Consider the following 450-nt stretch of genomic DNA (forward strand, 5'->3'; position numbering starts at 1 on the left):
TGTGTGATTGTTGTTTTTTTTTAAATATTTCCCTCATTAGTTTTTGTATCTGTTCTTCTTATTTTTTGTTAAAAATTTTTTTGTTTCCCCTAATGTTTGAGCTTTGGTGTCTCCTTTCCTCTTTTCCATATCTGAACCTTTTCATCCATTTCTTTTTATTTCTTTTAATTTTTTTTGTATGTTTATGTTTTTTTGTATGTGTTCTCCTCATCTTTTCTTTTTATATATTTATCTTTTATTCACCTCTCCCGCATTTCTTCTTTTTTTTCCTTTCCTTTTCGATATGATACGACTCCCCACGAGGATAATCGCGTCGAGATCTTCTTTTTAAAAAAAAATTATTTATTTATTTATTTTTGTTTTGTTTTGTTTTGTTTTGTTTTTCTTTTTGGTATGAGGAGGAGAAAAGAAAAAAAAAGAGAAGAGAAAAAAAGAGAAAAGGAAAAAAAA

This window comes from Trypanosoma equiperdum (assembly GCF_001457755.1).
Source record: "Trypanosoma equiperdum strain OVI genome assembly, contig: ctg_266, whole genome shotgun sequence".
NCBI classification, from domain to species: Eukaryota; Euglenozoa; class Kinetoplastea; order Trypanosomatida; family Trypanosomatidae; genus Trypanosoma; species Trypanosoma equiperdum.